Source organism: Lepisma saccharinum, unplaced genomic scaffold (genome assembly GCF_977018435.1).
Source record: "Lepisma saccharinum unplaced genomic scaffold, izLepSacc3.1 HAP1_SCAFFOLD_208, whole genome shotgun sequence".
Lineage (NCBI taxonomy): Eukaryota > Metazoa > Arthropoda > Insecta > Zygentoma > Lepismatidae > Lepisma > Lepisma saccharinum.
In genome coordinates this window covers 370,299-396,506 of record NW_028142993.1, presented here as the reverse complement: position 1 = coordinate 396,506, position 26,208 = coordinate 370,299, and the positions used below count along the sequence as shown (strand labels likewise).

The 26,208-nt window shown below is 37.9% G+C and overlaps 1 long non-coding RNA gene across 1 annotated transcript in view; it reads left to right on the top strand.

The window, feature by feature from the left end:
• The window catches only part of LOC145982508 (uncharacterized), a 93,074-nt gene extending 73,400 nt beyond the window's left edge, over positions 1–19,674 (top strand). Inside the window, exon 3 of the long non-coding RNA XR_014441065.1 lies at positions 19,547–19,674. This is a non-coding gene — a long non-coding RNA (uncharacterized LOC145982508). The remainder of the gene's footprint in view (positions 1–19,546) is intronic.
• Positions 19,675–26,208: the final 6,534 nt, after the last annotated feature.

The window sequence follows — 26,208 nt, the reverse complement described above, 5'->3', positions numbered from 1 at the left end:
GGCACACCAGACAGAGCCAGTATGTTTCATGGCGGCCATCTTGAAAGCCAATATTTTGGAATTCTCTCTAGATTTTCAAATGGCAAAGGGGTCATGTGGCAAATCATTTAAGATGTACGTTTTCTCAGAAATAGGAACATGCAGTTATTTTCCACCTAACTTTATTTGGTGAGGAACTACAAATGTTGAGTTCAGAGATTTATCCACACATCCCAAAACACTCTTCCCTTCCCCCTCTCGGCAAAGGCATTTTACCAGAACTTCCATTTCTTGTTTTACAAATGCCAGATTTATGGGAATTTTGCGTTGAATTTACACTTATACACCTCCTAGAAATTGAATCCCCAACGAAAATCTACATAATGTGGGTACGTGACAAATGAAAGATGAAGGGCAATAAAATTTTGTTTTGATCCCACTTTATGGGCAGATAGGCTTATAGGGATACCGGATTTACAGTTGGAAGTGGGATCCGAACCACTATGTACCCCTACCGGGTATCGAACTCGGAAATCCTTGAGGTTACGAACAGCTATCTTCAACCATTCACTTATATATTTGAGCAGACAAGTAGTTAGTATAGTTGTAGAGTATAATAGAGTTGAAGCTTGTCTGGACCGAGAATAGAATTCCGTGCTCCTTACACCGAAGTTCACCCCTTTCTTCTCATTCTTGGAACAAAGTTTATTTTAATACTTTGTGCACCTTCCTAATATTCGCGCGCAAACAGCAAGTGCCTCAACTTGAAGGATTTCACAGTAAAATTATATCAATTTTTGTCTCAGATGTGCTTGTTATTCCTACATTTCAACTGATTTAATAAGACAATACTGCTTCGCGCCAAAAAGGAAAAAGAGCTTGGATTTCTTATTTTGTGTTTTATCTTCCTCTGTTCTATGTGGGTAACTTCCAGTGTGGTCCTCTGTAATATATTGAGTAAAATTATTACAGTATGCAGATAGTCATTCACAATTTTGATGGAACAACATTGTAATAGTGACGTATATTCTTTAAATATACATGAAAACACTTAGACGAAACATTATTTTGTGATGGAAGTTATTAATCAACATTAAGGATATTTCTGTCTTGAAATGCAGTGTGATATCTTTGAAATCAATACTCACTTCAGAAAAATGAGCCTCCTCGATGATGCAGTGGTGACGTCGTTATCTTGTAATCAAGAAATCTTGGATTCGATGCCTGGTGAAGGTACAATAACCGGCAGTAAAAATGGAACACCTAGATTTGGACAATTCTCGCTTACTTGCAATACGAATACGTTATTGTGTTGTCCAACTTAACGTCGCTTAGCAAACTTGTTATTGAAAATTTGCTATTACAGTTCACTGTTTGCATCCCACTTTCAACTGTAAGTCCTGTCCATATTAGCCTATCTGTACATAAAGTTTACGTATGTACGTGTTCAAATTTTTGGAACATATCCATGCATGAATACTATTATTCTTTACTTCGGTATTACATCATATGATCTTTGCGAATTTCAATACATTTTGCACTCAAGAAGTGAAAAATACCTCGAAGTACAATTATCTTGTGTATCAGACTTATAAAGATAAAAATGTGCCACATTTATGAGAACAAAACGTGCACATTCTCCTGTGTTATAAAAATATTTTTGATAGGATGTACAGGATGTGAAAAAAATCTACAACAACCAAATATATAAATAAAAATATCATTTTTGCGTTACTTCCATATAATATGGAAAAGAACTTTGATTCATGACTAGGTTTCTTAAACCTATAGTCTATTCCGGGAATCTGTGGAGCAATATATACAGAAGGGAAGAAAGTGAGTAAGCGCAGCGAAGCAGTACACGCTGATGCAAAGGCTGGTAGCTGCAGTCGCCTTTCCCCTTCCACGCAATCCCCTTCCCTCGCACGTGATTATTGGTTGAGTCCTCTCGAGTCATTGCTTGCGCAGAGACTGGCTTTCGATCGCTTGCTCCAGGGATTTCTGAGACAGGGTATAGCGTTTTGATTTACTTTGATATTGTGATAACTGTCAGTAATTGAAATTGGACAAGAGAAACCCCATTTGCATGAAAGGTCAGGTGTGAAGCAGAGGATAATTTCTACGTAGGTCTCATGATCAAATTTGATGTTTTTTGTCTACTTTCGTTTTGATGTGTAAAGTAATTGTTTCTCCATTGCTACACATATTTCTATTCAACCACATCGAGCAAGTCTTTTCTGCATGGGTCATCTCAGGATTACCTTCAGGAAGTGATATATTCTATAATGGTATCGATTTGTCGATATTTATTTTGCACAAATTAATTTATTTTTACAATTTTTAGATTTACCTTGTGTAAAACACAAAGCCATATACATGGAGATACAATGTTTGATAGATTTAGTTTATTTTACATCGCTTTTCTGCGACTTTTGACAAATTGCAAAGACGGGGATGAGTGATGATGAACGCTCACAAACACCCATTCGCAGGCCGGGATTCCAACCCGGGACCCCTGGCGTCGTAGCACGATGTGTTAACCGCTCCGCTAGGGGGCCGGCTAAGAAGAAGATACACTGAAGTCTAGAAAAAATCAAATGGGAGAGAAATAGGGAGATGTTATCAAGGTTGACGCAGGAAAGATAGGAATGATAGACAAGCAGCTCTACAGCAGGTGACAACAGCCTTCCCTACTTTTCGCCCGACCCTGTGGCCGAGTGGTTAGCACATCGCGCTGCGACGCCAATGGTCCAGGGTTCGAATCTCGACCGGGATTGGTTGTTTGTGAATGTCCATTCATCAATTTCATCATTTCATCACTCATCCTCATCTTCGCAAATTAGCCAAGAGACGCAAAACGCGAAGTAAAATAAACTAAATCAATCAATCAATCAATCAACCTTCCCTACTTTTCCTAGATTGGAGTGGATGGAGAGAATAAAGATGAGAAAATTGAGCAGAAGATTTGACGAATGAAGAAGGTGAGAGAGGGAGGGAGGGGTGTAACACAAGCGGACAATAGAAGAAAAGGATAGATAAGAAGGTGTCCAACAACAAAAAGGAAATACGAAAGAAATACAAATGAATTCAAGAGAGAGGGGGACGAAAACGAGATTGTATGAGTTAATGAAATTCATAAACCTTATATCTGCCTACCCAAATTCATCAGTATTTGGCTCTTGCCCATCCGGTAAAAAAATTTCTAGCGCCGTTCCTGGCTATGCGGGATCTCAGATTCACATAAAAAATAACTCTCTAGCATTCTCAAACCCGAAGGTTCATGGCTGCAGCAACACAGGCCTTCCATCTGTCCCTATCTTGAGCAAGATCTATATAATCTTTTCCATCCTTACCGATTTCCTTTTGGTCTATCTCAACGTTGTCCCTCCATCCTCGTCTTGGCTTTCCTACACGTCTCCTACCATCAGCTTTCCCAACAAGAATCCTGTAAATTTCTCTTTCCTCTCCCATTCGTGCCACATGGCCTGCCCACCTAAGTCTTCTTGATTTAATCATTCTAATAATATCTGGACAGGAATACAAATTATGTAGTTCTAAATTATGTAACCTTCTCCACTCACCTGTCTCCTCATAACTTTTAGGTCAAAATATTTTTCTAACGATCCTATTTTCAAATACTCTCAATTTATGTTCCTCTTTCAATGTAAGGGACCAAGTTTCACACCCATACAATACTACAGGCAAATTTACTGTTTTGCATATTTTAACTTTTAGTTTCTTAGATATTAAACGAGAAGACAAAAGTTTATGAAGAGAGAAGTAACATGCATTTCCTGAATTAAGTCTACTTCTTATTTCATCTTTAATATAATTTTCACTTGTTAATATTACTCCTAAGTATTTGAATTTGGAAAATGGTTCAAACGAGTTGATATCAATAATTAGATTTTGATTATTATCTAACACTTGGTATCGGCCTGTAAGCATATATTTAGTTTTCTCTTTGTTAACTTCCAAAACTATATCTTTAGCTGCTTTGAAAAATATTTTAGCATTACTCTTAATTGCATTTATATCATCCCCTAATAAGTCTACATCCTCTGCATATGCTATCAACTGAGTCACATCATTTAATTTAAGTCCTTCGTTAGTTTCTTTTATCTTCCTAACAGCATATTCTAAGGCAAAATTAAAGAGCAATGGAGATAATGCATCTCCTTGTTTTAACCCTCCATGAATTGTAAATTTGTCAGATACATTAATACCCACACGAATTTTACTTTCTGTTTCACTGGTGCATACTTTTATCATACTAACAAGCTTATTAGGTATTCCAAACTCTACTAATATATTATATCTCTTTTGACCGAATCATATGCTTTTTTGAAATCAATGAATAGCATATGGACATTTTGATTATATTCCCATTTTTTTTCAAGTGCCTGTCTAATGTGAAAAATTTGATATGTAGTTGATCTGTTACGTTTAAATCCACATTGATAATTTCATTAGCATATGGTGTTAGTCTTGTTAAAGGAATATTAGATAATATTTTATATGTTGTTGAGAGTAGAGAAATTCCACGGTAATTATTGCAGTTCATTTTATCACCTTTTTTTAAACACAGGAACAATTATGGATTTTTTCCACTGTTGAGGGATTTCTTATTTATTCGATATTATACAAATTAATTTATGAATTTGACATATTAACAAATTTCCATCATATTTAATTAACTCAGCTGGTATTAAACAATGCCAGGTGCTTTGTTATTTTTTAGCTTTCAATAGCATCTTTAACTTCAGTCAAGTTAGGTTCTGCTGTGTGTACTTCATTTACTTCTGATTTATCTCCTACATGAACATTTAAAAGGTCATTAAATTCTTCCATCTATTTAGAATATCGTTTGGGTCAGCCAAAAATCACCGTCTTTATCTTTTATCAACTTTACATTAGGTTGCCACCCCTTTCTAAATTTATTTGCACCTTTATATAAATCTCTAATATTTTTGGTTTTGCTGTTTGTTTCAATTTCGTTAATTTTGCTTCTCAAGTAATCTCATTTTTTACTTCTAGAGGTGCGGTTAACTTCTCGCTTTATTCTATTATAGTTGCTTAGATTTGTATCATCAGATTTATTTAACCACCTAAGTCTAGCCTGATTTCTTATTTCTACTAGATTATGACATTCATTATCAAACCATGCTTTACTTTTTCTTGGTTTATGGTATCCTATACTTTCTTTAGCTGCTGATTCTATTGCATTACGTATGTGCTCCCAATTCTTATTTACGTCTGTTTCATTAATATTTTAATCATAATTTAAATCCTCTAAAACATCAAAACTATTTGACAGTTTAAATTGGTAATCTTTCTTATTTCTTTCATCAGCTAATTTTCCTGTACTAAATTTTGTAATTTTTAAATTTTGTTGCTTATGATTTATCACTGCGAGTCTTTCTCTTGATTTAGCAAAACTAAATAATAGTCACTGGCACAGCCAGGACCTTTATGTGTACAAACGTCAATTATACTAGTATGCCTTCTCTTATCAATGAGAATATGATCTATCTGTTTATGAGTTTTACCATCTGGAGAAGACCAGGTACATTTATGGATATCTTTATGTTTAAAAGTGGTAATTTTCGAAATTAAATTTTTTGAGGTTGCAAATGTAATCAATCTTACATTACTTAATTCATGAAGACTTTCTTTACGAATCGTGGTTCTTCTTCGAAATACGGAAATATAGCATATTGATTGGTAAAATACTTAACTTAATATCAAATATCATAAAGTTAATTATATAAAATGTGTGTTTAGACAGTGTGTGTGGGTGGCGAATAAGATTTTGAAAATTCACAATTTTAGTATTTGACACAATCAACCTAGACAAACCAAATAACGTGCTGCAGTTGTTTGTTAAGCAAAACTTGCTTGTTTGTGTGACAGATTCAAATATTGTTTCACGAGACATATACAGAACCCTAGCTAGAAATTATTAAGGCCGGGGGGAGAATACAATAAGGTGTCTCCTTCGGAGAACCCACCCCATTGGGGTAAATATTATTATTTTAGCAATAAATACCAATAATTACATGGATTCTATGTTAATTGCAAATTTCACTTCCTAAAGTAATATTATCCTGCGACAAGATATTAGAATGATTATTCATTGTACCTACGAAGTACACTTAGTACAACTATCACAGCATGCAGGAAATCAAAAGTACAATAATATTGCTCATAGAACTACATCATTAAAATGTTTTTAAATTAATGTTTTTAAATTAAACAGGATACCTATACTAATCATTAACCTTTTGCTGCCCAAGCGTCTCGATCGAGATACCCAAAAGTAACCCTCACGGAACCAAGCGTCTCGATCGAGACGCTGTGTCAAGGTCGTAGTTTTTACGTTATAACTTTTCTATTTTTGACTAGAATTTCGATTTTATTTTGTTATATTGTTCCTAACACATGTATTTAAGAGAAATGGTTTTTTGCATTTTTTTTGTCTTCATGAAAATGGAGGGCTAAAGGCGGGAAAAGGGACTTCTCTTTTGCGTCTCTTTTCAAGGTCAATTTTTTGCCGACACAGGAAGACAATTTTTTTTTAAAATAATTTTTGGGGGCTTTCTCCCTTCCCCCTCCATATATACACCAAATTTGCATAAATTTTGCATTTTGTGCATTTTGACATTTTTTCGGGGCGGGGGGGCGGAGGGAAACACCATTTTTTTTAAGAAAAGTATTTTTGAGGGGATTTCCCCCCTTTCCCCCTCCATATGTACGCCGAATGTGCATAAATTATATATCGTCTGAATATGTGATTCATTCTGCGTACAACGGTATATCTTTCATATCTCTAGGGCATTTAGTTTCTGAGCTATAGTCATTTCAAGGTACCGCTGCATTTTGAAGCTTGAATCAGTGGCGTCCCGACCATTCCTTTTGGGAGTACAACTCAAGTTACATTAGTCATATGACAATGATGGAAATATTTTTCTGTTTCTTACATGCCAGCGATAATTTCTATGTGCATTTTGAACTTTTCATATCCTTTTTTCGGGGGGGGGGGCGAGACCCCATTTTTTAAAAAAAAGTATTTTCAGGGGATTTCCCCCTTTCCTCCTCCATATATACGACGAATGTGCATAAATTATATAACGTCTAAATCTGTGATTCATTCTGCGTACAACGGTATATCTTTCATATCTCCAGGGCATTTAGTTTCTGAGCTATAGTCATTTCAAGGTACCGCTGCATTTTGAAGCTTGAATCAGTGGCGTCCCGACCATTCCTTTTGGAGGTACAACTCAAGTTACATTGGTCATACGACAATGATGCAAATATTTTTCTATTTCTTACATGCCAGCGATAATTTCTATGTGCATTTTGAACTTTTCATATCCTTTTTTTAGGGGGGAGGGGGGGCGAAACCCCATTTTTTTAAAAAAAAAGTATTTTCAGGGGATTTCCCCCCTTTCCCCTTCATATATACGCCGACTGTGTATAAATTATATATCGTCTAAATCTGTGATTCATTCTGCGTACAACGGTATATGTTTCATATCTCCAGGGCATTTAGTTTCTGAGCTATAGTCATTTCAAGGTACTGCTGCATTTTGAAGCTTGAATCAGTGGCGTGCCGACAATTCCTTTTGGGGGTACAACTCAAGTTACATTGGCCATATGATAATAATGCAAATATTTTTGTGTTCCTTACATGTTAGCGATCATTTCCATGTGCATGTCGACACTGTCATGTACTTTTTGCTTGAGGGGAGGGGGGGGGAACAAATTTTTTCCCCCGAAATTTTGGAATTTTGAGAGTTAGCCCCCTCCCCCCGCCACATATACGCCGAATTTGCATACATTTTATATAGTCTGAATTTCTGGTTCATTCCGCGTACAACGGTATATCACCCATCTATCTAGGGCAATCAGCCTCCGATCTACACTCATTTAATTGAAACTCAACTCTGCATTTTGCTCAAAATCGGCTCGGGCAACCGAGGCTTACTTCTGAAAAAGGCCTTGGGCGGCAAAAGGTTAAATCTTAAGAACTGATTTTATTAATCAATATATAGAATATTGCTTATATCTCGTATAGCAGCTGTAGTATTATTCTTCCCAATCACCCGATCCAAAGGCCAAAACACGCACTTTTGCAACGTATTGTTGCGAGCGAAGCGAGGAAGAAAATGTTTGCAACCATTTTTCTGCAGTCTTGCAAGAATGTTAATTTAATAGAGTGCCAATACTTTCACAGGATCCCGCCATATTTACTCTTTTATAGCTTCTCTTTTTGCTCATTCGAAGCTGAAAACGTGTGCACCACCCTGAAATGGCGTTTAGAGTTCATAAAGTATCAGGTAAATTCTAAGCATTACATATAAAATACTCCAATAGCTCCTTGTTCGTCCTGTCTTGAACCGATTTGGATAAATAAAGTTATCACTAATGCTAGGGAGTTGATGACAAATCAACTCTTTTCTCTGAGTTTTGGAAGATAAACTAACCCTGAACCTAAACCTGATAGCAGTCCGTTTCACTTCAGTTAGAACCAGACAACATGTTTTTTTTCTTGTTTTTTTAATTTTCAGCTCTTTTTTTTGTTTTTAAGTCACTTTCAGTATTGTTTCCGTTTTTATTACATTTTTTTTATTTGTGAAGTTTCTTCTTTCTTCTCCCAGTTGTATCATGAATTTTAAATGCATTTGCTAGCATAACTTATGTATTTAAATTCTCCAACACGTTTTCGTTTTAGCAAGTACGCCATTAATCGTAAATATGGTCAATGCAAAAGCAAAATATTATTTTTAACTGAAATGTTTGGCAATGGATTGTGTTGAATTAATCTGTGGTAAATTTACTTTTCTTCCAGTATACTTAAAATACTTTGTTTGAAGCCTACTTTGAGTTTCCCTTGTTGGCCACTATTATCACTTTAATCTGTGATTTTAAAGTAAAATTAGTCACAACATAATATATATATATAGTTCATAAAATATCAGGTAATCTGATGCACACGAAGCAAAACCCTATTTTCAGATTCTGATTGAATACTGTATCGTGAAAGGCCCATTCTGAAAGAAGGTGAATGACTTGCACAGAAAAACCTTGTGGAGTATTTTATGTTACCTTGAAGTAAAAATATTGAAAACTACATTAGCAGTTAAGTGCTTTCATAGTTTAAACCAGCAAACAGATTTTATCAAAATATTCAACTAGTCTCTTGCAATTTGTGAAAAATCAAGCTTTCATTTTAAGAGAGGAAACTATTTGTTGGTCATTTTTTGACATTTTAGGTCATTTGTAAATAATTTTAAAGTCACTGTAAAGGTCATTTTTAGGTTATTAACTTCCAAGCCCTAGTTATCACATATACAGAAACATATAATTTTGCTGTGTATTTTATCCAAAATCTGTATCTTCGAAATCAAACATGTTTATGTGATGTCACACAACACTATTGCATAGGCCATCACATGAGTTAGGCATTCTGCTCAATCCGGTTGACAGGGCACTTGATAATGTAGAAAAGCTGGAGAAAGCGAAAGGACCAAGTCCTCTATAGTTGCAAGACGCTGTCTGTCATACATCGTTCAGTGTTTGCGACATTACACAGATAAAACGTAAAACGTAGCATTTCGTCGTTGATGGATGGCATTTGTTTGTTAGATGGTGTCAAATCTCACGAAACTTGGCAATCTCTTATTTTCTTCTAATCAGCACCAGCAAGGATGTACTTTTACTTGGACAGTCCAATTGATAATTATTTTAAGGTTTATTTCCCCTCTACTGGTACTTGTGTAATCATAAAATCTAACAACGACTAACAACAAATATTTAATTAAGGTTGAGTTAACTATTAGTCCTTCATGAATGCTGTATTCAATAGGCGAGACTTCTAATTTATAATAACAATTGGTAGTCTATAATCCAATTTGATTAGGAGACACATTAAAAATACAGTTCTGGAAAAAGTCGATATCAGCCGTTTAATTTACGAAAACAAGACGCAAATGTTATTTAACTGAAACAAAGAAGCGAACATGCGAACATTATTTGTTTCCATATTCTGATGTGGACAAGGTTACTATTATGACAGGACAATATATTTCATCCAGTCCTTTGACGGGTAATTTTAAAGTGAATATTCCATCTCCAACCCCCTCCCTCCAGCAAGCCATTTGTGAGGGAACTGGTAACACGTGAGGTTGTACGGTATTAAATGTGCAATTTCAAGTGACAGGAATATTTTCGATGAGGTGTTGAAGTACAATTTCACTTATTTCAACCAGAATAAGATATTGTCACCACCGAGATCTACCGGATGCAGCTTGCTTCTAACCAATAGGTATATTTACATGCTAGAAAGCGATGAAGTTAATGTTTTCTTTTCATTCTACAGGGAGGTTCAAGCGCCCCTTTTCGGATGTCCATGAACTTCTTATTTGGCAGATGCTTGTTTTAGGATAGAAGGAACGGTTTTCCTTACGAGTAATTCAGATTAAATTCTCCTTGATAACACGACTTTCCAATTGAATGTAGGAATTTGATACCATATCACAAAATATAGTCCCACAACATGATTTGAACCCTCTCCTCATTACGTATCAATCCATATTATTATTCTTTATTTTTATTTTAACTTTCTCTAAGCTTTATTTCACCTAAGTTCATTCACTTGTTTACACCAGCTGTCCAGTCCTCTCAGGTATTTGAATTATGCACAGTCTTGTGTTACGCAGACTTCCACTTCCTGATATTTTGGGGCATCAAGGTTTACATCAGGTATACAAGAAGCAGCTTAAATGAGTAGGAAGGTAAAAACTGACTGACCAGCGGATAGGAAGTCTGCAGTGAGAGGTGTTGAAAGGGACGGACAGACTGGGAGGGGACTCACTTTTGGTTTTCATTAGAGACAGGCAACAGGACTTTTGGAAGGGAGAGCAGGAGCATTCTGTCTGACTTAGGTGAACTACCTACGAAGCCTAGAGAGAGCTTAGTTTATTTTACTCTACGTTTCCTAAAAATCAAGATCGTTCTTCTAAGTATAGACAGGTAACTATCCTGACCATAACGTGCATAATTCAAGTTCAAAGGTTCAAAATCCTTCATCCTCCCTGAATTTATCCCTCATCAAAGTTGCGAGGATAAATTCAAGGAGTATGAACAGCAGCTATTACAATCGTTCATCTTATTTATAAGAAGTGTAAGTAGCGGCTAGTATTTAGGAGATTCTCTTCTCTAGACTTGAGAAAGTTCATTCACAAGGGAGTTTCTTTATTAGTACCTCTGTTGCCCTTGTTACAACCTCCCATTTATACAGAAATCTGCGACTTTTATGTCATTAACCCTCCGCATCTGCGTCAAAGGTTAACAGCTCCCAAATTTTGGAAACGAAGGGGAGTTTTATTGTTTCGGTCGGGGAGTGGAATGTATGCTAGGCTAAGCACTATGATTGAATATTGTCCATCTTGGGTGATATAAATATCTGCATCATCAAACGTAGTATGGAGTGTGTAGTAAAGGATGATTTCAGTATCAGACAACTATCACTTCAAGCGATATTTTAAAAGATATAGAGAAAATGTAGTATTTTTGTGATATTTCTAAACTTTATGTAAGTTAATGACCCCCCCCCTCCCCCACACATAATATACTTTCATTTAATACTGTTAAACTTTTGAAAAATTGAGTTTGAGTTGCTGTTTTAAGTCCACTTTATGCACAGTAAGGCTAATCGGGACTGGACCTACAGTTTAAAGTGGGATCCGAACCACTTGTGCCTCCACCGGGTATCGAACCCGGGACCCCTCGATTACAAGGCAATGACGCTACCACTGCGCCATGGGGGAGGCCCCTTTTGAAAAATTGACTTGATGTACAAAGCCCCCCCTGATAACCCTTGAGCCCCCCCGGGAGATCAATTCTGGCTACGGGCCTGATTTAAAGAATCCAACCACATTCTCTTTCAGGTGAAAGTACAGTTGATAAGGGAAAGCCACCTGCTAGATTGTTCCAGAACTACTTTCTAATAGTCTGGAGGGGAGTATTTGTGTGTATACTGTATCGAGACACGTTATCCTCTTTCGCTGTGCACTGCGCCTCTCTGCTAACACCTGCACCAGCGAGACTTCTTCTTGTGTGTCAAACATAGAAAGACGACTCCTAACATTGTAACTTTGCATACGCTGTCTGTGCATGCTCAGCAGCACTGCTTGCACTCGTTTCACTTCTTGAAGGGCTGGCTGCCCTTCTATTAACTGTGTTGTTAGTTCGTAAAGAACTCTGTAGTAAAAGTTATATTTCTTATTGAAATCTGAGTACTTTTCACGACTATATGCTAATCAGAAATATTTAATGGAAGGTTTTAGAAAAGTGTCCCGCCACATAATAATGTCAGTTTGACGCCCGCTCATATCTTCCCACTTCTTCCATTTTTGTTTAAATTCGGTAGGAAATTGTTCATCTTCCAATAACCGTACATTGAACTTCCAAAATCCCCGCCCTCGTTCAACTGAAGGTACATCTAAACTCATGTCGAGTTGGACACTTAAATGATCACTAAAGTACGTTGGGAAAAATTCTAATCGCAGATATTTTGCTAATCTTGTATGCATTTACATAAAAAAGATCAAGCCGACTCGCTGTGTTGGCACGTATGTATGTGTAGCAGTCTATATTCGGACCTTTAGCCACCCAAACATCGTGCAGTTTAAACCCTTCAACCAGCGCCTGCAAGCTAGGTGATGTATGGAATCCTGGATATTGGTCCTGTCTTCTTAGAGTACAATTAAAATCACCCACCAGCACAATGTTTTGACGGGTGCCACCTAATGCCTTCGCCACTTCTGTAGCGTAAAATATGTTCCGAGTATTTCTAGCGTTGGTACCTGATGGTGCATAAACATTACAAAACCATATGTTTCCTATTTGGATACATGTGATACGACCAGACGGCTGATGGTAAACTTCCGATATATGTATTTGAAAAAAAGAGTCTGACTCACAGCACTTTGCTGATCAACACAACAGCTGTATCCTTAATCACTAGACCTTAAACTGTCGTCTGTTCACAGTTGAATGAATCTCTGACTTACTTCACGTTTTCTGTTAACAGATTGACTTATCTCGATCTGGTTTCTGTGTTTAAGTCTCTTTTTTTTAAAAAAAAAGTGACTTACACCACTGTAACTTTAACCCGTCCATACGTAAGCCTTCTTTCACAACTATGGCGGTTCGTAGAGGATTGTGAGTTAAATTGTTGTACTGACAGAAATAATCGGTCCCGACTTCTTGCAGGAAAATTACATCCAGGTGACTTTGCTTAATATAATTTAAGAATGCATGATGCTTGACACTATATTTCATCTTGTTAATGTTTATTGTTTCAAAAGGATATATGCGTGTCGTCTTGTGGGATTCTGTTATATTGTACCCGGTGGGAATGTTATGTGCAGTTTCTGATGTTAAACTAGTTACCTTTTTCAAATTCACTAAGAAAAACGACAAACATAACCATAATAACATTGTGAAAAGGACAACACACTTCATATTTATGATATGTTAGACATATATCACTCATTTACTTTAAGCTACCAATCAGAGCCGCCGCCAGATTTCTCACTTTGTTCTCTTGTCGCACTCATCGTTCTACGCAGTCGCCGAGACACTAGACACACCGAACGATGAAGGTCATCTTGCCGCCGCATCCACGCCGTATTGTTCTTAGGGAGACTGCGTTTCTTCGTCTTTTTTGGTTCCTTCGTTGTTTTCGGCAGAGCTCCTGATGCAGGGGACGCCGTCTCGGAGTTCCCACCTTCAACTGCATGATCATCATCTGCCTGCTGCATCGGACTATGGTGCACCTCTAGAGTAACGTCCATTGTTTCTTCCCCATTCTTCTGTGCTACGTGGGCTGCTTGGTTGACATTCACTTGGTCCACACTGACGGGGATAGGGACATCTGCTGTTGTCTTATTTTCTACACTGGATTGTAAAGTGGAATCTGATACGGAAGTTTTAGGTACATCCTGTAGTGAAGCTTGTACGTTGCCCATATTATCCTGGTCTTCGGAGCGTTTCAGGTGCACAGGTAGTATAATGGTTGTAGGGGTCAGCATTTTCTCAGCACATTCCTCGGAACAGGACGCGCCGCCCCAGCATAGGACGTACCATCGGGTTTCTCAATTTCACGACGTCGGGACGGACAGGTCACGTAAAAATGGCCAATAAGGTCACAGTAAGATCAAGTACGGGTTTGACCACTATATGTGACCCAGTATCATCCCCCACTGATTGTGACGTACGATGGAATCGCACGAGTTATTTTGGCGATTTTTCGGCCAGATCTTACCGGATAAATATGATCACTGGAATAGCGTTCATCGTCCAGGGATATTATCTGACCGTACGTACTCAGCACCGATCGAATAGCGTCATCGGACAGTTCACTCGGTACAAGGTGCACTCTAACTATCACGTAATTTGGATCCGCCCACGTAACAAGCACTGGACAATCCCCGTCTTCGTCACTATATTTATACTCTCCGTTTGACTGCAGCAACAACTGTTCACACACTACTTTCGATAGTAGTTTCAGAATGATACAACATCTATAATTGTCTACTTCAATACTTACTACTTGTTCCGGTTTCAATTTCATCGTCTTGCTAATCCAATTGTGTATTTCCGTCGAAGTTGGTTTAATTCGCACTTGACTGAAGTTCAGTTTTAGTGTATTCAATCTCTTGATTACCATGTTGGCAGCGTCGCCGTGTTTCACTTCAACCGGACTCGCGAGTAATACGCGCTACGTGACTTCGAGCTATTAGAGAGACGCGCAAACACAACCGTCCCGGACCACTGCTCGAGCCAGACTAACCACTACACTATCCCCTTGCCTTTCGCTGTAACAACAATTTTTAAGTATTCATTTTGACAACTACCAATATTCTCGTTTTTCTTCATCACTTCGAAAATTATTTCTCTGCCATACTACAAGAAAGCAATTCAAAAGTAAACTAACAGTTCAACTACATGTATACCCAACGACATTTACAATATTGGAGGGACAGAGTACTTAAAAATTGTTGTTACAGCGAAAGGAAAGGGCATGGTGTAGTGGTTAGAGTTCTCGACTGTGCTGCTAGTGCTCCTTACGAGGTGTAAGAAGAGTGGATTTTTCTAATTTCCCAATTATCCATTATCCAATAAAGCAAATCAATCAATCATTAAAACATGGAAGGGAGAATTCATGAGATTTCTTGTGAACATATTATTGTAGTGTTTGAGTCCACCGAATATTTTTGAAAAGTTTGAACCCTAGTAAGAGTAATACTGTTATATTTTGACTAACAATAGTAATAATTAATCTTCAATAAAGATAGCGCAGTGTTAGCGTCGTCACTTAGTAATCAATGGGTCCCGGGTTCGATACTCGGTGGAGGCCCACAGTGGTTCGGATGCCACTTTAAACTGTAGGTACAGTCCCGATTAGCCTTACTGTGCATAAAGTGTACTTATAACACAAACTCAATCAATCAATCAATTTAATAAAGATAGTGCAAGACAACTTTAGAAAGCCCTCCACCGGTGAATGACATTAATCCGCTACTATTAGATCATCCGATATTTTAGCAAATTTGGTTTTTTGTACAATCTCCCGATTTATTCAAATCTGACCTGGCAACATTGGTCGAGCTAAACAGATGCAGGGAAAAATGCGCGAGGACTTTTAACCGAAGGTTCTTTTTCTCCTGGCCGCTCTATAAATCCCACTCATACTGCAATATGGGAAGATTTAGCAAAAAACGCTAGGCCAAATTTTACTAACAGTTTGACTCTGGACAGTAACTGTAGTTTCACGTGGACTCGGCATCATTGCACATACTATGTGCTTCCACCGGAACCGTACGTGCGATCCAGGCCCGTACCCAGGATTCTTTTGAGTTGGGGGGGGGGGCATGCCCGAAACTCTCTCCCTCTTCCTCTCTCTCTCTCTCTCTCTCTCTCTCTATATATATATATATATTATTACCATGAATTATTATTATTATATTATTTAAATAATTAAATAATATAATTAAATATACATATAAAGAAATGTTCAAAATGTCAAGATATTAGAAGATATATGAAATGTTTTTAATAAGTGATTTTTTTATTATTGCTTTCTATTAATAACGATCAATAAAATGTCATAGTTTATTTGTGTATATGTTTCTATAATGGTGTAAATCTGTTAATGGTCTCTCGAATGGAAATATTTCCTAATCAGAGCTTTAGCTAGAGATTTCGGCACCAAAGAAGAGAATAGATTTTCGCAACCCCTGCACAGATTTTGCACCCTCTGCCTATGTGTAGCTAGCATATGTAGACATTGAAGATAAAGTATATTATGTACCTACTCTTATCTGTTGAATCCAATGAAAATGAAACTTAGCATTCAAGAAATATTGCTAATAAAAGGACAATCGGCAGTGCATCCCACCTTCTCTTTATTGAAGCAGTTTGTGGTATCACTCGCATCTTCAAATTCAATTGCAAATTGAAGATCTGAGATGCTAATACTATGGATAATGTTTTACGTAACTTGGTGGAGGAGTAGAGGCGCAACCACGAATTTTGATGGGATGCAAGTACCAGGATAAACGTGCCAATAATAATAATAATAATAATGATATTATTAGTAGTAGTAGTTGTAGTAGTAGTATCAAATACGTTATTATCCTCGGAAATCACACAGAAAGGGGATAGAAGTCGGTACTGAAGCATTTGTGTTGGAACAAAGGTTCGAAATATTCTTTTCAACAAGCTCAGTTTCACATTAGCTAATAATGGAAAACAAGCAAACAACCTCTATCTTTGAAAGACAGAAAACGCATGATAAATGCACTCCGAATATGATTCTTTTTTACACATGACGTGTATAACTTTCATGTACATTTACATTTACACATTTGGAGTGACGTAAAATAAGGAAATAGATATGCAAGATGTTAACACTAAATTCTCTACGTATTCAAAGTTTATTTAATACATATACATATAGAACATACATTATTTAAATACATTACTTAATCAATTCATCCATCTGATAATAAACCAACAGCAAAAATGATATATATTGTCTCTCACATGTACCCGCTCCTATTCCTCAAAATAATTGTTCATGTATTTAAGACAAAACTGCTTAGCAGCAACAGTCTGAAGTACATATTTGGTCATACTTCTCTCTCTCTCTCTCTCTCTGGTAATTTACAATGCATTACAGAAAATGATAATATTGCGTGCGAAGAGATAAAAAAATTTGATCCAATTTTTTGCTAATTTAAAACAATATGGAATAGAGTGCAAATAATTTGACAGGTCGCCATGGCATTCTCTCTTTTACAACTTTTTTTCATTTAGATCGTTCGAACGCAGGTGTGACTCCCACCGCCCCCTAGCTACAGCTGTGAGACTGGAAGAAAACAAAGGATTGCGAGCGAAACGAGCAAAAAAATTTACGACATTTGTTTTTACTTGCACAAAATTTGAAAGTGAGGGCTGCAATTGTCATGTTAATTTTGTAGAATTTTATAGGTTTGCATTAAATATTTCATGGTTCGATGAGTGGGCATGGCCCCCTTGACCCCCCTTGGGTACGGGTATGCTGCGATCTCTTGATTATAAGATGTCAGCGTTACCACTGCACCATCGAGAAGCTGATCTGTTAATTTTAAATTCTACGTCTCGGAACATTTTGATTGCTTTCTTTTTGTTTTCTTCATTGTAAAATTTCTGTTCAACTAACAAAATACCTGGTGACCTAACCCTCTACCTCTGAGCTACTCCTTCAACTGAACACATACATATTGACCACCTTCCTTGACGCCTCCTTCATTCCCTATTTTCCCTATTTCCACATCCGACCCCTCACTTTCAGTGTGTACCTGCGTTTCAAGAACGTATGTCAAGTGGTATGGTCACACAATAATAAATTAATAGGAAATTATATTCAGAGTTTAAAATGGCGGTTGCTAATCATTGCATGGGTTGCGTAACTCAGTTTACCAAGATACTCAAGCATCGAGACACTCGTTTCATATTTTCACAGTTTATTTGCATGTTTTATGGCATGCGATCTTCTCTCCCTAGACGTCAGTATAATCTCGATGAGTTACTGACGAGTTAGAGTCATTTTAATGCTTCATTTCTGACACTTCGAAAAGAAGGAAATGGGTACAAGCATTCATTAATAACTTTTTACTGGTTAAAGATACGTCGAAAAAACTTCACCACAAATTCTAGCCTGACTTGATATATAAAATCATCCCTTCGCATTTAAAATGCTTAAGTTGTATTCAACATGGCGTCCAACAGTAATATGGCAGACCTCAGCTTGACACACGCACCAATCGTCCCTCCCCCCTCCCAACCCGGGCCTAACCTGTCTCTTTCATGACCAATTGTGCTCAGCATAACTCCTTGACATTTCATGGGGGCGGAGGTGTTTAGAGACTTTTCACGTCGTACCCTATATAGCATAATCCCTCATTATGGTGGGTGTTCTCCAGAGCGCAGTGGTAAAATATCGACGTCTTCTAAACAGTGTTTCCACCTCCGATTTCCAATCATGTCGCGTAATGTTTCAAATTTCAATTCAAATGTATCCCCAGTTGCAGTTAGCATGTGTGTGCACAAAGTGATGATATAACAAACTGCTCACCTTAATAATGTAATTTCCCAATTTTCCTTCACTTGCGGTTACCACTTTTACAGAAAATAAAAAAATTGTATAATAATTAATTTAGCAAATAAAAAAAATACATCTCTAAATTATGTAATGAATAGTGTTTCTGTTATTAGATACTATTATCTCACAAGTATAAATGAAATATCATCTCATATAATGAAAGTAACGTGAAGATTGTTGTAATGAGTGATTTACATTTACACACACACACACACACACACAGTTTGTTCCTCTCCGATGGCGTAGTGATAACATCGTTGCCTTTTTCGGTAGGTCCAGTACCAATTAACGTACCTGTGCATAAAGGGAGATTTGAAACAAAATTCAAACAAGTATATTCACACAAACACACTTTCATACATTCAATCATGCATATATCAAGTTGGTGAACGATAACTGAGATTATTAATACGATTTGTAATCTATGCTTAGCAATTAAAGCAACAATATAAATTATTATTAATTCTTCATGCTAATTCGCATTAGTAAAACAATATTTAACCAATACTAACTTTATAATTATATAAATGTTTGATAACACTGCATTGTTTCATCATCCAATGAACAAGACTGTTTCACACCACAGATATGTGGTCACACCTTTTCCTCCTCCTAAGTCAACGTCACTCTGATTTCAGATAGATATTTTCGCACCTTGTTGCAGAACTTGTAATATAATTTATATAGACTCTGGACTTGCCAAACCTTATGCGACGATTTTATTGAATGGAACTGTATCACGGTCTGCAACTCAAAATATGCGTGTCTAAAATTTAAAAGGCATTCGAACACCTTGCTCTATCGTATATTCATTAAATTGTTGTTTCATTGTCATATCTTCTTCATTTTCAGGTAATTGTTACAAACGATGATACAGAGTTGGAGCAAAGACTTGTGTAAAATGAAGGATTTGAAGATAAGATGATCTGAGAGTCAATTCTAACAAATGTTTCGTATTTATAGCAATAAACAAATAACCAGATGAAACATGAAATTTAATAATAAAATGAACCTTCCCTTCTTATCTTCCTTTCAAAAATCTTCCTTATATCTATACTACGTAACAAGGAACTTATTAAATGTGTAATTTAGAACATGTTTAAGTTATAATAATAGCTTGTTGCATAATTCTACAGGGTGTCCTAGAAGCCAGGAAAACGAGATTTTGAACGTACGCAAATTTTGTACAAGAAGCAATAGAGACATGAAATTTACACTGCACTGAGAAAAAAATCTGGTTGGCTGCAACAAATCCTAGCTACGCGAGCAAAACGTGAAGGTTGAGAGTACAAAATTATTTGATTGACTTAATCTTGTTAATCCAACCAAATCATCTGTTTATTGCAACTAATTGGGTCCAGTTCTCAGAACAAGATGCTTGGTACCATCAACCAAATCAACAAGTTGGCAGTAAAGATTATTTTGTTGGAATTATTAGTATTAAAAATATTAAGAAGCGTGAAATTCTGGGGACAGGGGGGAATTTCCACCCACAAACAATTTTGTGCTACAAAAATTCAGTTGGTAAACGAACTGGTTTGTTAGTTTATGAATACCTGATGTGTATGTTTGTGTGTATACATATGGATATAATAATACACACATACTATACATATGACGTATTTACAAGTAGCAAGTTCCTATACCAACTAAATTTACGTAGGACAAAATTGTTGGTGGGTTGAAATTCCCCAATCTCCGAGGATATTGCACTCTGCTTTCTAACATAAACTATGAACCCCCCCCCACACAACACACACACACACACACACATACGTGTAAACGTGGTCTTATAAGGCCCAAGTGAGTGTACATATGTTGTTGGAACCACTATAATTTGATAAATTAGCATAATCAAATTCATTTTAAAATGTCGAGACCATGCATGTGATTACAAATACCACCGTGGTTTTTGAAAATTATCATTCATCCAGTTTTCCTGACGAAATAATGGTTACTATTCTTGTTGGAACCTGGTACCAATATCACCTGTCTGATTTACGTGTTGTAATTTTAATACAATTGCATCCGTTGTGGGTACCATTCAATAATGCAAAACCCGTCCAACCAATCACAATTCTTGTAGGTCACATGATTTCTTCCTGTGTGTAAGCAGCTACGTGCCATACCGAATTGGGCAATAGTTGTGAAACGCGCTTTACGGCGTCAATTGAGAGCGCGTAGCTTGCAAGTATCTGTCTCGTCGCAGTGCATTAGAAAAGGGGGGGGGGAGAAAGCAGAGTTCCTCTCGCGGCGGAGTTAGGAAGGGATTAACTGCGGCGCAATCAGTGCCGTACTTAAGGAGTTTTTGCCCCACTGTGGAATTGAGAAAATTATCAAATTTACCCTAATCGCTGAATCTTAATTTTTACTTTGCATACTTTTATGTGTTGTTTGATGATTTCAGAAATCAAAGAAGGCTTGTGCGACCTATCATGCGGCAACGATGTGAAACGAAGCTCTTTATTGGAACGCTACCAAGCGAAACACAATAGGTAACAAGCGACAAGACATACGTATCGCTTGGAATTGAACCCTCAGTAATCAATTCGACCTTTCGCATTGATGCGACTGGGCAAGATACACATGTCGCTTGCGGGTCGATGCATTAGGTTTTTCGAGCATGAGCGGTGAATTTCTTGCTTTAGATTGAAGTCGCCAGTGTTCGTGGGTGTCCGGAAGGGGGCAAGGGGGGCCGTGCCCCCCTGGAAAATGAAAGTCAAAGAAATTATATATTTCACACATATAATTTCATTTAAGCCACAATAATAAGTGTTTATTAATGCACGAACATGATAAATTCAAATGTAAGCAATGTTTTTTGAGGGAACATTGGAGAAAATGTGGCTTATTTGCCCCCCAGGAAAAAATCCCTTCCTGGCCCTTCCCTGCAAAAAAAAACTGCTGACGTCCATGCCAGTGTTGCCTGTCGGTTGTCGCCTGCCAGTTGTCGCTTCGATCTGAAGTCTCCTTGAAGGGGTCAGGGGAAGAATTCTGACGGAGGCGACAAGCGACAGTGTGCTTCCACATCGACAAGAGACACGGGTCCCTTTTGTCTTGTAGACTAAAACATTCACGCCCGTGCACGACAACAAGTGGAGGCGTTACGATGCACAACATTGATAAAATAGCAAGTTTGAGTGACACAACCAAGCGACATGCAATATTTGCAGCTTACCGTGCTGTATCAGTTCGAAACGAAGCATTGATTACCGAGGCTTGTCGCTTGTCGCGTTACGCTTCGGTCTGGAATCTGCTTAAACGGCAGGCGACTGGCGACATGGAGATTTTATACCAAAGCAACAAGCGACATTAGAAAATTCAATATAAGGCAAAACATTCACCGCGCATGCGAGAACAAAAGAACGAAGCGACATGATGCACAGTATTAACATAACTGGCAAATCAGAGCGACACCCAAGCTACAAGCGACACCTGCATCTTGTCGTGTCGCTTCTGTTCTAAAAGTTCAATTCATTACTGCTGGTTCGCTTCCAAGGGACAGGTGTTGGTTGTCGCTTTCGTGTGAAATCTCCCTTACAAAGCAAAAAAGCTGCAAACGACAGACGACAAGTGACAGGCGACAAGCGACACGGATAATTCACACAAAAGCTACAAGCGGCAAGCGACACTCGCACAGTTAGTTTAAATTCAAACATTCACCGCGCATGAGCTAACAAGAGCACGGTATTGAGAAAATTGCCTAATCAGAGTGACACATGCAACTTGTCCTGTCGCTTTCTGAATGCTGGTTTGCAAGTTAAGCGTGTCACGTGCCGCTCGCCTCTGAAAGCTACACCAAGCCATTGTTTTATTCAATTCTCCTCAGGGAAGGAAGAGAATGCTTATACAAATACAGTCTCCGCAGATCATTTGCGAAGCCACTCATTATATTTGAAACTCTATTTTCTGTGCACACTCAGCGTGCACTATAATCTACCGAAGCGGCCCTAACAATTTATTTACTGGAACTATTGTGGAACCACGAGCAAAACAACTTGCGCAGACCCGCGGCTCCTGTGCACCGTACCCCCATGAGTAGGGGAGGGGGAGAGTGGACAATGCTTCCTTATGGCCCGAGGTGGAGGGAAGAAGGGAAAGTTGTGCGAATACTTTTCGTCCCAAGGTTTTTTTCCTTGTGGTCGATCTATAGGATCTCACTTTCTTCATCGTTGTGAAGGGTCACTCGCAATAGAATTGTTACGATTTTGTCTCTCTGCGTGAGAACAGAATTTGGAGACTATAGTCGACAAAAAATTACTTCTGTTGGAGTTATTAAGTTTGTGGAGGAGGGTGGTGCTTCAGATGGTTGTTCCATGTAGACTGTACATTTGAAAAAAACGAGCAAAGGAAAAAGTCACTTATTTCATTTCTTTGTAAAATGAATTAAGTGTTAATTTACCAGAAGTCCAGTACAGTAAAACTATCCAAGTATATAATGGTGTGAGTCTTAATCGACATTTTAATTAAACCTTTCTTCACAAACTGATTCAAAATTGAATAGGGCAGTGATTCCCAAAGTGTGCTCCGCGGCGCCCAGGGGTGCGATATTTTCACTGAAATGTCACTTACTTGTTAGTCTACAAATGGTTTTAGATATGATTGTTCCAAACATTTGCTTATTTAGTGCTTTTTACATAAACAATGTTTCTGAATTTGAAATATGTGCTTATTTTTTAACTTAGGCAAGCAACCTAACAACACTAACTTAGCGTTGCAAGTTTTAGATAGACCTATGCCTACATTCTGACTTGGGCGCCTCGGAAAAATTTGAAAACTACAAAGTTTGGGATCCCCTGAGATAGGGCATAATTGTAATACTCGTAATGAATGATTGACGTATAAACTTGATGTGAAGCGTACAGAAATGTTTGTTTCGCGAATGGAGCGAACAATAAAACGTTTTATAAATCTCATTCCTTGCAACCACCCATTCACAGTAACTGTTCATCAACTTACCTCTACTTCCACGTCACCCATCAAGTCTGCAGGTGTTTCTTTGCGTCCTAGCACAAGCATTTCGTTTTCGCGCCTTTTTTACCGGACGCCCGGTCCTTTCTTACTTCGGTAGTTCTCCTCGCAGTCAAGTAGGAGGGGTACGAGTTCCACCTAAGGCCTCCCCGATGGCCATGTCGACCTCCGTGGCGGACTGATTAGCACGGCGCGCTACGACACCAGGGGTTCCGGGTTCGAGTCCCGGGTAAGGCACGGGTATTTGTGTCGGGGGATACTTCCGGTTAGGGGTATTCCTTAAAAAATGACGTAAAGGTTGCTTCGTCGCCTTGTAATCAAGGGGTCCCGGGTTCGATACTCGGTGGAGGCATTTCGTGGTTTGGATTCCACTTTAAACTGTAGGTCCAGTCCCGATTAGCCTTACTGTGTATAAAGCGGACTTAAAACACCAACTCAAACAAACGAGTTCCACTTGCACCAAAAGCAAGCATACAGTCAAGAAGTTTAAATATCGTATGTCTTCATGTCGTTACCCAGTCTCAAAAGCAGGATAAAAAAAAACACGATTAAGAAAAAGAAATGAACCAATGTTCTCGAGGCCGAGTTGGGAGAAGTATATTATGGTAAATAATCATATTGTAGTCACGGACACTTCTGTGTTGTAGCAACACTATTGACTTTCAATGGAATCATTACTACCCAGAAGCGTTTCTGTACAACCCTAAACTGATGTTGCGTCACATTTTGTTGGTATGTCGAATAAGAAACTCTCATAACATGTCGCAATAAAACAAGTGGCTTCACCAAACTGAGGTAGAGGCGAACACGCCATTATTCTGCACTGTTATCTCAAGAGTCCGATATTAGCAACAGAGGGAGACATTTCTTAGTCACAAGAAATGTTTTCAATTCACTACTTATAAAAAGTATATGGTGTCGTCTTGGCAGAACGAACTGACCTGACTACAAAAGCACAAGAAGCTAACTGTCCCGATTATTGCGATCATACGGTCTTGTTTTATTATTGTGTGTAGTTTTACCAACTAACCTTGAAAGAAACAGTTTGGATCGACGTATACACGGAACATTTCCAACCAATGGCAGCACAAAACATGTCGCTACTAATACACAGCGACTTAGTGCAACAAAACAAGCCTACGAGCACAAAATGAATAATCTCTATTCTATGGTGGTATTTTAAGACTTTAGACTTTAATGTCGTTGGAAAGGTGTAAAGTTCTTAACACAAAAAATACTAATAAATAATATGAATGTGAAACATGCAAAGGTAAAGTAAAGTGCATTACAGCGTTGCATGGATGTAGTTTTAAGGGGTCACATATTATATCTCACTTAATGTCCCACTATTTTGGAACATTTCTTGATTTAGGGCAGTTATTTGGAAAATATTGTCCGTCGACGAAGCTGCTATGCCTGCAGTCATCTGTAGAAGACACAGAAAATCTCAGTCCGGATACGAGTGCATCAGCTCAATCTATGGCGTAAACTCGTTCCGACTTTTGTAATTGTTAATCGGCCCAGATTTGAAAGCACCACTGATGCAAGGCCTCTTGTTGAGTGAGCGTGTCATCCGTTTCTTTTCCTACCTCCTAATTTGTGATGGCGGACCTCACGCAAAAAGTGCATAATTTTAAAGAGTGGGAAGTTGCATGAACGTTTACTATACAGGGTGTCGCAAAACTCTTTCAACAACGCTTGGGAGCTGGTAGATATCATAAAAACAAGTAACTTTTCCCTATAAAGTTTACCTCGAAAGCGCTTAGTTTCTGTGCTATAAGCGCTTAAAGTCTATCCTGTACGTATGCAACCCAACACAGCAAACGCTTGTTCTGACATAACTAGCAGGGGCGCGTGGCAGGGTTGCCACTAGCGTTCCTCGTTAAGAGAGACGACTTAAAAACAACAACTTGGGAGTCTTGCCTGAGCAAAATCGAAAACATTAATGATACTTGCGATGTTGTAAGAAGGATTCACAGTATTTATAAACTGACGAAAACAAATAATTGGCAGACTGAAATTCAAGATTACTCATTCTAAAATATCTCCATAATTGATTGATTGATTTGGTTCATTTTAATTCGCTTTTCTGCCACCTTTGGCTAATCGCGAAGATGATGATGATATGATGAATGTCTAGGCCAGGATTTAAACCCGAGACACCTGGCGCCGTAGCGAGCTGTGCTAACCACATCACGACGGAGTGTTTCGTACATCATGCAATATCAACAATTGCAAGGGACACGTGATATAGGGGAAATCCACGAAATAACAAATGTAAGCATGATGTGTTTGCTGCCTCGTTTCGAACACGCAGACTGAAATGAAGAAATTTTCAGCGAAAAATGCAGGCTCGACCAGGACTCGAACCCGGGTTATTACAATTTATTTGAAAATTATTCCTATCTGTAATAGCGTTATTGCTAATCGTGTTTGTCTCATAAGAAAATAATTGCGAGGCTCTTTTCATTTAATGATTGATTGATTGATTGCTTGATTGATTTGCTTTATTTTACTTAGCTGTTTGTGCCACTTTTGGCTAA